General features: G+C 39.9%; 1 protein-coding gene across 7 annotated transcripts in view; it reads right to left on the minus strand.

The window, feature by feature from the left end:
- Positions 1 to 12382, minus strand: part of tcf12 (transcription factor 12) — an 84664-nt gene that overhangs the window by 69853 nt on the left and 2429 nt on the right. The gene's annotated exons all lie outside the window — the stretch shown is intronic.

A 12382-nucleotide genomic window follows, 5' to 3' on the forward strand; every position in this document is an offset into this window, starting at 1 on the left:
TCAAACAAACAAATAATCTTTCTCTTCTTACACTGACAGGTTCTCATAAAGACAATAGCGTGTGTGTGAGTGCGCGAGCGAGCGAGAGTGAAAGAGAATCAGCCTCCTCCTTTTTGTGGTTTAGTGTGTTATGAGTCAGCTGCTCGATTTAACCATCTGCCAAATCACTGAGGACCGATGTCATGAGATGTTCCACGTCAAGGTCAGTGATTGAAAAAACTTGCCATTTCCCGAATGGCTAATTTACAACTGCTCTTATACTTGAGCTGGTTTAGCGGAGCTGAGCTTTACCTGCATCTGCTGTTTCTCTTAACGGCCATTCATCACTTTTATACCAGTAGTCCGCCCTACAATCCGAGTGTGAGAGGTTTATAAAACATAGGCACTGCCCATTTGGCCAGTGTGAAACATTACTGCTGCAGAGCCCACGGCCCCGTTCACAGCAGCTTACACAAGCGATATTATCGCTCATTTATTCACAATCCCCAGCTCTCTTGTATATAACCGAACATACAGCACAATTTCCTTTCCGCTGTCAAGGGTAAATCGAGAGCCAAATATCCACAAATGCCTCTGAATGTGTTTAAAATCCGTCTAGCCAATTTAAAGATGAGGAGTATAAAATACTTCTATGTGGTGAGGAAGGCGTGACGGGAGCCTTGAGGAGGGGACGGTGGCGTGAGTGACAGTTGGAATCAGCTGTGCGCACACCGGTCCCGCATATCTCAAGGAGGAAATCGGGAGCATAAGAGGACGACGACGGGACTGCTGACGAGAGAAGACCTGGCCCGGACATATGTTTTACATTCGTATCTTATGCTATCGGCGGTAGTCGACCGTGAGCTGGCAGCCGGCATTTTACTTCTGTGTTTTTGTTTTAATAAAATTCCTCACCACAAACAACGACTCAAATCAACTTTTATGCTTATGGTTTATCCGGCTTGTCCAGCAGTTAAAGGTATTGTTCACCCAAAAATGAAAATTCTGTCATGAATTACTCACTCAATAGTTGTTCAAAACCTGTATAATTGAACACAGAGAAAGACATTTGGATGAATGCTTGTAAAAAACAATTATTGGACCCCATTGACTACCATAGTGTCAACACTGTTAACCACATTCTTCGAAATATCTTCTTTTGTGTTCAACAGAACCCAAAAATTATTAAATAATTTTCCTATGGTAGTCAATGGGGTCCAAAAACTGTTTGATTATAAGCATTCCTTCATATATCTTTCTCTGTGTTCATCAGAAAACTGTAAAACACTAGGTAAACCAGCTATCATCAGAGGTTATTTTCAGCTGAATTTATCAGCGGTACTAAACGCATAAGTGCATCAGAAGTATTCCGGTGCTTTGAAATCAAGGCTTTTGACAGACCCTGCTTGATTTTGTTCGCTCTTCCAACCTCCACCAGCTACATCCAATCCATGTATCATAAAGCTCATCTATATAATTATTTCAGAGGGGTAATTTTTTATGCTTGATTATGAAAATGAGCCCCCAAATAAATGCAAATTATGCGCGCGTATGCATCCCCACCTAACTGCTGTGGATTCTGTGCATTCATTTATATGCAGCTTCAGTACAGAGAAGGATTTATATATGGATTTAACTTGGCATGGGCTCTGCCTAGTGAGCAAATCTTTGTCTTTGTGTTTTAATGTCTGGCAGCCACAGTGTTCTTTAACAGTGTTTTACTATTTTTACCCTTTAATGCAATAATTATTTACGCTCAGTTAATATATACCCATGTTAAGTTGTCTGAACGTCCTTCGTGCTACAGTTCTGTATCTTAAAACAAGTCGAACAACATACAAACAGCTTGATGTTTAGAAACGCACATGTAAACACAGCGATAGCTTTCCACATCAAATGCAACCTTGACTAAGACACAAATATTTCTTTTGGCAGTCTGTCTCGCTTCTGGAGTTTAAATGTTGAACAGGTGTCTACACCTCTCTACAAAACAAGCACAGTTAGGGGGTAGAAAGAAGGGCAATGCACCAATTGTTCCTGAAGCGGGAGACTCACTAATATGCTCTGGCAACAACGGTGGCCGAAAAAAAGAGTGGCATTCATTACTTCAATTGACCGTTGCCTGCCACTGCTGGGAAAACAAGCACGCCAGACTTGATATTTCGCAGAGCTTGAGGTCTGAGTTGTTCGGTGGAATTTGTCTCTTAACAAATTGCCCTGGAAACCTTATATTCTTCTCTCAGGGCAGACTGCCGCTGCACTGGGGCAAATCGACAGAGGTGCGATCGATATGGAGCTGCGTCGAGGAAGCACAGAGTGGATAAACGATGTGAGAGAGGGCTGCAGGTGACGTTGTGTTTTCCTCACCGGCCTCATCAGGAGGGGCAAGAAATCCCAGGACTGATACGTGCTCTGGGAGAGAGAGTCAGCGTAGCTCTCATTAGTAAGACTGATAAAATACAGAGAAACAATACTTACACAATTACTCATCAGAAAAACTGTGATAACAAAGATCCACTGGTGACACTGCTAAAGGAGGGTTATTCAAAACAATTAGTCTATAAAAAACATAATTTGCCAAAGCCTATTTGGGCATGGGAAGACATTTGGGTATAGATGGTACAGTACTGTACACACCCTGGTGTTGAGTCTCAGAAATGTATAAAGAATGTCATACAGGAAGAACGCAACTCAGGGATTTTTGTTTGCATGTGTGCCTGCAACCAATTTATATTATTGCAAACATTTGAAGGCTAAATTATAGATACTATGCAAGAACTGAAACATTTTAAAAGAATGATTTTACCCAAACTGGGACACCACTTACTACCATAGGAACAAGTATGGTTGGTTTGGAACAACTTGAGGGTGAAGATTTTTTTTTTGGATGAACTATCCGTTAAAGGGACAGCTCACCCAAAAATAACAACTCTGTAATTTTTCCTCACCCTCGAGTTGTTCCAAATCCATATACATTTCTGTGATCTGATGAACAAAGAGAAAGATATCTGGAAGAATGCTTGTAACCACACAGTTCTTGGCCACCATTGAATGTCATGGCAGGGAAAAATACAATGGTAGTCAAAAGTGCCCCAGAACAGTTTGCTTTCCTACATTCTTCAAAAAATCTTCTTTTGTGTTCAACAAAACTATAGGAGTCAATGGTGACCAAGAACTCTTTGGTTACAAGAGTTCTTCCAAATATCTTTCTCTGTGTTCATCAGAAGAACAAAGGAAAGTATACAAATGTATTGGGGAAATGAAGACTAATTTTCATTTTTGAGTGAACTGTTCCTTTAAAGCCTGGACTTTAAAGTAAGGAACAAGTTTTACGTTTTCTACCTAACCAATGCAACAATATCACTATTTTTAGGTTTCTATATTAATTAGTCATTTTACCACCCCCTCCCAGCACAGGTGCTACCGAATAAGTTAAATAACCTGATGGCACCACTGTCACTCTCTCATATGTCCTACATGCCTGTATAAGAGGTTCACTGCAGTTTGACATAATATGAGACATGCTGGTAGCTCCGAGGCAATAAGAAGCACAATGCTAGTGACAGGGGAGTTTGTCATGGCTGGAAAAGCATCTTCATTAGAGCAGCCTCCTCACTTTCAAACCACAGTGAATCTGTCACACTCAGGTAACGCTGAAAAATCACACAACACAACAGCCCCTCCGCACACAAAATCATGCCACCGCCTCTCTGCTGTGTACCTTCAGCGCACATGCACACCTCCGAAACTTTCCTAGCTAAAAGATAAAAAAATGGTGGACAGATAGAAAGATCAACATAAGAACAGATCCCACCAAGTCCCGATAAAAACACATATTCAGAAAATATAGGTCTGTAGAGCGGCCGGGATTGTTTTCATACATGCAAACGAGGAGCTGTTTTGAGATGTGAGTTTTGGACAATCTAGCTATTCACATCAAGTGGACAAAATTTGACTCTCAAAATAGCCCCACGTCTAAATTAAAGGGGCATTCTATTGAGGTAGATGTCCCGGATCTTGACAACAGGATCACAATCTTTAAACCATACACATATTTTGTAACATATTGTTTCATAGACCTCTAGTCTTTGGAATATACACAGTATGGCCTACTCAAAGGGTAGAAGAAACTAGCATTGGGATTAATGTAAAGCATATAACACCCCAGTTACCAATTCGTTCCAAAATGCCTATTACAGATTTGGACCGACTTATTTGTGGCTCACATTAGTTTGCATATTCCTAGTCACATACGCAGAGTGCCGACAACCAGCACTTATTCTGGCATGGCCTTCATCCCAGATAGTTCACGTTGTGTGAGATGTAGCCAAACAGAAAAAGACCATGGAAATCTTATCACCAACCAGAGATTCAAGGAGAGCTTCATCCCCTTTTGTCCTAAGAATCCCAGATATTAAACACAATAAATGTGTAAAAAAGAATATATACAGTTGTGTTCCAGCCAGCTCGACTACCTCATTTACCCTGCATGCCTGCTGAGTGGACTTCACTCCGCCCCTCGATTTCCTATCAATATAGAGTGCTACAGCTCATAATGCTGTGCCTTTGAAAAAAGGCATGGGTTTAAATGTTCCTCTACCTATCTATCTCCACCCTCCCCCCTCTATTCCAGCCAACAGAGGGGCCGTAAAGGGGTCCGGGCAGTGCAGTTGTGCCGGATTTGTCTGGCAATGCCCAGTTCAGATGCATTAATCCAAACTCTCATTCTCTGCAATTTCCACACTTCCTTCCTGTGCTGTGCCCTGCCCCATATGTTCCCAATAGCTAACGGAGGAAAGGTGCTTTTTCCTCCAACCTTGAGCCTCATCTGAGAAACAGAGGCACACAAGCCAAATAGATGAGAAATTTATCTTCCTCAAAAAAAGGGCCAGACTGCTGTGGGGCTTGCTGAGTAAATCCAAGAGATTTCCCTTCCTCTAACATATAATTAAATTGAGTTGTGTTAGAGCGCACATTAAACTGCATATCTCTCCCACATCCCCCTCCTCGCGTTTCGCAGGACAATGTGTGGCGTTAACTGAACTCAACTGTCTGCTCGCATAAGCCTGATACCAAATCAAAACCGTGATGCTCCTAGCACAAAAAAGATAGAGGACTGCACGTAAGCCCCTGTTTTATCAGACGAGATGTACGTATGATTGCCGCTGATTCTCAAGCATGCACTGGATGCATCTAACACGCTGTGCACAAAAGGATTACGCTGTCACACCCCCGGGTGCTTGCAATCAAGGCGGTGTTTATTGCATCAGGAAGATTTATTTTTATTGAGCTGCTCATTAGCAGGGTTTAATCAGAGCGCTATCTTATGACTGTTCTAACGCTGATATCACATCGCTCATCAGCGGGCCGAGAAAAAGCAAACAAACTCGCTCCTTACTCTTCTGAAACTCTGAGATTCTTCTCCATCACACACAGGGATGACTATGTGATTGGATCATGTGAAATCCCCATGTAGGATTAGTGCACTTTTTATTTAAAGTGTCATAACTATGTGTCACTCATTTAAACTTAATAGCAAATCAAGCGAGTAAGTTTGATCCTTCAGTTCAATCTGTTTTTTTATGATTTATTTTATTTTTTACTGTGGCATCTCTCAAAAATGTCTGTGGTCATATTAAAAAAGAATACATATTTTAGTTAAAGGTAAAAAAGGCTTTTTTTATAGAATGTAGAATGTATGTAGAGTGTTTTTATTGATGGTTATTCAAAGTAAATTCTAGTATAATATTTTAAACACATAAATAAATCAACACGTATTCTAAATCATGTATTGTTTTGTTATCATTCAGCCTCAACGGAATACTTCTGGAAATTCTGTCATCATTTACTTACCCTCTTGTCATTTCAAACCTGTGTGAAAAATAGCAATTTTGGTTACCAAACAATGGCGGTAGCCATTCATTTCTTTTGTATGGACACAAAAGCAATGCAAGTCAATGGCTGCCCCCATTGCCAGTCAACGACATTTTTCAAAATATCTTCTTTTGTGTTCTGCAAAGTTTGAAATGACAAAAGGTTCAAAAGGGAATAAATGATAATACATTTTTATTTTTGGGTGAACATCCCTTCAAAAACAAACATGTAATGCAGGCATCTGCTAAGAATGCCTTAAGAAAGGCATTTCTGAGGGAATATGCTCCGTAATGGTGCTAATTAAAGCGAATAAATAAAATCCCCGTTCTCACAGTCTGGATCAGGATAAGCCATCACAGAAGGGCACTCAGACGTCATTCTCCCCGGGCGTCCTCTGGTAAGGGCAGGATATCATGTGAAAGCCAAGCCCAACAGACAGAGCCGGCAAACCAGAAGCGCAACCTCATACCTCTCTTGTCCTCTAAAGAAACTCAGCATCCCTGCTCATCCTTCTTCATGTCAGGAGGGAGTCAAGGGTTCTCCTACATAAAAACACTTATCTGCGCATGAAGAGGAGTAAAAGGAAACGACAGGGAAAAATTAATGATGTAATAAACTGATTGATAGCCGATAGAAGTATATGACCGCTGCCCTCAGAGATCCCATCTGTCACGACGAGAACAGAGCAAAAATGACACAGGCTACATAACACATGGTATCTTTATATCGATTAACTCTCTCAGGCCCCGAGCGGGGAAAACACACCGAGGCTTAATCGCAAGGTAGAGACAAGTGTCTCATAGCTGCCAAGAGTGCTTCACTATTACAGTCTTTCCCCGACAACTGCAAACACTGCGAGCATTTATCATCATTATGACCTGGAGTCTAGGATCTGAAGCTGAGTCAAACTTTGCTTTTAACTGCTGGATAAACCACACAAACAGATAAACAATAACAACACGGATAAGATGATTGTAGGTGATTTGATGCTTGGAAAAATGACTTTCCATATACTGAAGTAAAACAATGTCATTGCCGTAATTACCATGGTAACAAACAAGAGTCTCAACAATGCAAATCTGAGAGCTTTGCAGAAGCTTTAGCCGAGTACATCATCTTTCATTTATTACTCCAAATCCTTCAAAAGACAAATTAAAAAGGAGGAACAAATCAGTGGTACACACTAATCCTCAAGTCTTTTTCAAGAGAAGAGATTGAACTTCAATTTGATTGGTATTTTGCACAGTCGGATAGAGACGGAAAAAATCATTTCAGACTCGGTCCTAAAAATAACAGACTATGTTAAGTGCAAATGCGCCTGCGACTAAATCTATACATAGAGGGAAGCTGAGCTGGCTACTACAGAGGATTAGGAGCCGCACTACAATGCTTCTCCCCATCAGCGTTTTGTGTATCTAAAATGGAAATCCTGATAAAAGTATCAGGGCACGGGTCACGTACAGCCCGCCACTCACTCGCTGACTCCGCCTGCCGCACGCGCCAGGTTTGGAGTGTATATTGGTGACCCCATCGACTCCAGTATGTTCTTTACGTGACGAACTCTGGGTTTATTGGCCGAGTGCGGATCGCCGTATAGCACCATCTTATTCTGGCCCACTTCACCACCTGTGCGGCAGACCTGGGCCCAGTCGAACCGCTCCAACTCGCCACTTATTCCTGAATGTGGTAAAAGTTTTTCAGTGAGCGTGCGAGGCGAAGAGAAGTGATGTGTAATGAAGAGGCGAGATGAAAGAAAGTGAACAGAAACAGAACCGAAGCCCCTCTAAACACAGATATTTGAGGTCATGTAATACCTGTGTGTATTTTAACCAAGCAATACTTTATGTGGAGCTGAAGTTACAATGTACAAATAAAAACCTCAAGAACCACAACTACTTTATTTTGAAATCTTTATTTGAGCGCCTTCTGAGCAGACAGAGATGTGAAATGCGATCACAACATGTCAAACTAGAACCTGCATCACATGAATAAGCACCACACCTCAATCACAAACACACATGCTGCATCACGGCTTCAACCTGAAGTTAAATAAAGAGAAACCTTTAACTTCATTCTCAATTTAAACAGGAATTTTATTCACATTACTTCAATCTCATAACTGGATCACGCTGAGTGGACCAAATGGACCAGTTCCTCCAGTCAAAGCTGTGCCGTCCCCGCAGATAGCTCAGAAAACCACAGGGACACCGAGAGATCAAAAAGGTCATTATGCACCCACTCATGCCAAATATCTGCTCTCTTATTCCCAATCCAAATCTGCTCACGCTCTGAAGCCCTGCTGGTGTGCACTGGGCCAGGCGGAGTGTGAACGGCCGCAGGCTGTTTGGGCATTAAAGCAGGTTTGCATGAGCGTCTTTCTGCACAGCACCGTCTAGAGGTCCACTGGCAAATACCAGTGGATCTATGTTAAAGATGAAACATGTGAATAAAAACTATTTACTTTGCTGTATTATGTAAAAAATACAGTAAATGTCTTTTTAAAACACAGGCACAGCACAACAACATTAATTTGGAGCATGCATTCCTTCTAAACAACTTATACTTAGGCACATATTTAAGTAAAAGTGTTATACATTCTAAAAAGAGATAAAGGAGACATGATTTATGTCATGGCCATGATTATAAAATAACTGCTGTTTTGATTAGTACTGATAGGCACACAGGGAGCCATGGATGCACCTGCAAAATATTTCAGGTGCATCAGTGAGTCCCGGCCAAATACTTTAAAATTGAATTCTGAGGTATGATTTAAGCTCGTAGTGCCCTAATCTTGTTTCCACATAGAGAAGGACTTATGGGTCAGATATGTAATGAAATTGGAATGTGATGGAAAGTTGATCTCTCATAAAGAAAGGATGATGTGACTCCGCCCACAGCCCTTCAGCTCTGACTGGGATTAATAACTCCAGGGATTTCCCCCCCCAAACGCCACTTCTCAATATCAAAACCACCTTCAGTTCCACGTAACTGCCCAAATTAAACAGTAGTTCTGAATTTCACAACCTGGCCTCTTGTTGCCAATAACAGTGGTGGAAATGTAAGTCTTTTAATTAGCTAACACCGTATATAGGCTAAGGCTATTGTGATTTAGCGTTAGAAGTCGACATCTGTCAAATATTATAAAAGGAGAAGAAAAGGGTATGTTGAAAGATCTCCCCTGCTGAGACTCTCACCATCAGCTCAACTGCACCTATAGTGACATAAGTGTTTGGCCTGGGGCACAATCACTGGTGGATACAGCCACAACTGTCAACATGCATTCACAACTCAAACCAGTACTGCCCTGTGTGCTAGCTTTCTCCCTGTCATAGAGTATATCAAAAGTAGGTAAAATATCTTTGTCATAATGTGTGAAGATACAATTTCATATGGGATGGTTGGCAAAGGTCATTGTAATCACAGCTAATGTGGGCAGATGGAGTGATGTTAGAACTACCTGGTCATTGTAAGGCTATACAACCCTTAAATGTGTAATCTGAAGAAAACAAAATATTGAAGAGAAAAAAAATCACAATTTAGAGAATTATCCATTAAAACAGGGGTCAATAAGTTGATTATTGTGTGTTATTTAATACAGTGTTTCACAAACTGGGGGCCTCAAGATGGATCTAGGGGAGACACAGATTTTGTGGATTTTATGAAATATATTTATTTATTTTGAGCAATCAAACATCAGAACAATAAGACCACCAACCAAGATAATTGATGTTCCAGGATTGTATAACTGACTATGTTTTGGTTCAATTAAAATTATAAGTTTAAGATTATAAGTCTTTATTTGGGGGGCGCAAAGCGATGCACCCTACACAAAGGTGGCCTTCAACGAAAAGTTGTAAAACCACAGACTTTACAAAAATCAAACGTTTGTACTCAATGGTTACACCAATTTGACATTTTATAATACATTTTTTAAATACTAAAAATGAGAGAAGAAAAATCGTAAAAAATGTAGAGACATAGCACGTCTGTTTATTTACCAATTGCCAATATGTCTTTCAAAAAACAAAACCCCCCAAAGCAGAGTCGACAGTATCTGTTATTAAATTATTATGCCCTATCAATGCATCATTTTGAAATGACATCTACATATAAAAAGAGAACTGGAATTGCTGGTAGTTTCACTACACCCACAACAAGGGATTTCCATCAAAAATAAAAGAAGAACAGCAAATATATGAAACATGCAAACAGTCTTATTGAATCAAATGGACTAAATTACTTAAAGCTGCTTTTCCTCTCCTGTTATAAGGTAAGTGCAAAATCACAGTGGATTTTTAAAAGAACATTTACTACTAATTAGTAAATGGAAAGGATTAAGCATTCAAAGGTGTGTATTTGTTACAAAAGCGCAAAATAAACCAATTTGTAGAAATGCTCTGTATTTTTTTCCTGTTATTATTTTGATCTTACTTCCGCTGACACACCTGAGACATCTCCTGCCACATCCACCAGACTGCTCCATAACAGATGTGAAAGTTTACAACTTTTCTTCTTTGTTTCAAACACAGCTGTCCCCCACAAGAGATATATTTATTCATCGCTGCCAGAATAAACTCAGCTTTTTCAAATATATTGAAAGAATAACTATAATCTAAATATGGCCTAGTTTACTTCCCATTCTTTGAAGTCACATCAAAGTAGTCTTTTCCCTCTAAACTACAAATCAATCAACAAAAACGCCAACAAATCTGCTGTTGAGGGAGATCTGCTGAAATGCTGCAAAAGATGCACGCGCACTGCCAAGTAACCATCCTTCAAAGGGCCTTGATGGCTATGGAAACAGCAAGATCTTCCATAACCAAGCCATGAGTTGACCTGTGATACATACACAAGACACAAGCCAAAAAATTCCCAGAATTCTCCCTGCTGTGGAAGCACCAGCCTGCCAGAGGAAGCCACCGCTCTGACGACATCACATGCGCAATGTGGCCAACGGTTCACACAGCTACCAGCAGGTTAGCTAAAAATAAATAGACTCCTGACAGAAAATGGGGTTTGATACACTCCAAAAAGTGCTGAGCGGTTTCGACCCATGGTTGAGTAACAAAAACCCTGCATATGTAATTTAAAACACAAACCCAAATTGGTTTTGTTCATATTTTACCCAACCATGAATTGAAAACAAACCAGCATTTTTAGAGAGTAGAAGAACATTCTTTTACAATTGTAATGCATATCTTCAAAACCTTACAACTTGCATGATAGTTTTATGAAAGGATAAATCTATATGTGCTGAAGCTAGAAAACCATGTTAAGTCCAGCAAGATCAGCATTAGAGAACATTTTTCTAAAAGTCCAAGAGTAGACTTAAATTAGTAAAAAAGAGATATGATTATAAAAACATCAAAAACAGAGAAGCTGGCTAAGGGAGTCTCAAGGGACATTTGCTTCCGGAAAAACAAAACAGGTTCATTTCTTTAACCACCAAACTGTGGCTTTCAGTAGTTTCTGGTAAAGACGCTGCAAGTATTTGAATTAATAATCCATTCAGAAACAAACACATACTTAAATGGGAGAGACTCAGTCATTGTTTTAAACAAAAAAGCCCTAAAATTTGCAAATCCGCTGAGAAGCCTTTGATGATTAGCTGTGCTCAAGTGAGGTTTTGTCACCTTTTATATCTTCATTATACACCAGGGCAGTTTTATTTCTGTACCTTGAAATTATCTCAATATTTGAGGCTTTTCTGAGTTCAGAGACTTTTAACAGAGAGGGATATTGGAGCAGAATAAAACTGGGAATGCTAATTATTCAGACTCTCTCCCTCTCATTAATTATTAATCAGAAGATAAAGCCTAATCCACAGACAATAAGGACAGTGATGACTGAGGTATACTCTCAGCTCACACTCTGAGAAAGGCTTCAGATACAAGTTCAAAAGCAGCCAGTGGATGAAGCAGAAAAAAAACAGAATACTGTTTGAAATCAACATAATTGACAAGAAGTGAACTATACACATGTTGATGGACATTAAATGTGTCAAATTTCCAACAATTAATTAATTAATCTAACTTATGATTTATTAAACAGCTTCATGTATAAAGATGCTCTGGGTGTGGTTTAACAGAGGAAAAATATCCTTTGATGGCACTATTCCACTATTGTTTTAAATGCTTCTTGGTGGGTCCGTTTCAACAGCCTTTTTTTCTGCAAAAGCAAAGGACATTTATCTTTGCACAATGCTGCATGCCTGTATTACACAGCAGCAACAAAATGAGGAATACCAGTCTTGCAGACGACAAAAGCACATTTCGTTATCACACAGGTGATACATGCCTCAGTTGGCTGTGGATGAAACTGAGGGCATATTCCCATTCCCACACAAAGGTGTGACAGATTAGCAAGAAACACAACTAAACTCAATGCTGGCCCCTTAATACATGTGCATCAATCAAACACTTTTACTGTACATATGTCAACTACAATTATTAGAAAATCTATATTTTTTTATCATCGTTCATGTTTTATTCTCACGCAGGGCTACAGTATAGTCCTGATGCTCTAATTC

This window comes from Triplophysa dalaica, chromosome 1 (assembly GCF_015846415.1).
Source record: "Triplophysa dalaica isolate WHDGS20190420 chromosome 1, ASM1584641v1, whole genome shotgun sequence".
Classification (NCBI taxonomy): domain Eukaryota; kingdom Metazoa; phylum Chordata; class Actinopteri; order Cypriniformes; family Nemacheilidae; genus Triplophysa; species Triplophysa dalaica.